The sequence below is a fragment of the Papaver somniferum genome, unplaced genomic scaffold (genome assembly GCF_003573695.1).
Source record: "Papaver somniferum cultivar HN1 unplaced genomic scaffold, ASM357369v1 unplaced-scaffold_13149, whole genome shotgun sequence".
Classification (NCBI taxonomy): Eukaryota; Viridiplantae; Streptophyta; class Magnoliopsida; order Ranunculales; family Papaveraceae; genus Papaver; species Papaver somniferum.
This window is the reverse complement of record NW_020622325.1, coordinates 1-847: the sequence shown is the minus strand read 5'-3', so window position 1 is coordinate 847 and position 847 is coordinate 1. Positions and strand designations below refer to the sequence as shown.

At 38.7% G+C, this 847-nt stretch overlaps 1 long non-coding RNA gene across 1 annotated transcript; it reads left to right on the top strand.

Annotated features, from left to right (window-relative positions):
- Positions 1–6: 6 nt before the first annotated feature.
- On the top strand, positions 7–737 carry LOC113332596. The gene is made up of 2 exons (XR_003351608.1): positions 7–159; positions 240–737. It is a non-coding gene; the product is annotated as an uncharacterized LOC113332596 (long non-coding RNA).
- Positions 738–847: the final 110 nt, after the last annotated feature.

Genomic DNA, 847 nt, shown 5'->3' with positions numbered 1-847 from the left:
TTGGTTAGTGAACTTCCATTGGATGGATTTGCCTTTCTGATATCGTCAGATGCAATAGTAATTCCCTTTCACTTTGCAGCTGCCTGCAACTGGTGCAAAGGCTTGGACTGCTGCTATACCATTGAGTTGGAGATTGGGGAGTGTGGCCACAATATTCAGGTTTGTGTTTGGTTTGTATTGCGACGAATTATTAGTACCTTGTTTGTTGTCTCATTACTAAATGTTATGTTCATGTGCAGCTCAGGATACCCTGGTTGTAATCAAAAAATGGCACTGAAAATTGCAAGGGAACGTGAAGCTGTGAAGGTAACTGATGATATCATCAATTCTGAGGATAAGCTCCTCGCTCTGTTTTTGAGGTGGTTATCAATTAATGAACACCATTTCGATGTGGATGATAGAAAAGCTTTCAAAGAGAGATTTGAAATCTTCAAGAAAACCGCCCGGCGTGTCCATAAACATAACCAAACCAAGTCTTCCTGCATTCTTGGATTAACCTATTTTTCAGATTTGACTCCAGATGAGTGTGTAAACTTGTCGTATAAGGTCTATCCAAAGAAAGAGGTCAAGAAAGAGGTCTATATCTAAATATTTAAGAAAACTAAGTCTTAGGAATCTAGTTCTATTATAGATTTATGATGCTGTTTTATGGATGCTAGTGGTCTAGTAGCAAGCTGTATTTTGTCTGTATTTTTGTTTTGAAGTCCAGTTTGGCATAGGACATTTCCTCAATTTCCATATATCCGTCATTCAGAAGGCAACCAGTGCAGCAGGTCAATACACGGATGGATTGCAGAAAACCTGAATCAAGCGCATTTAGATTACTTTCTATCTGGACTTGGTGTAA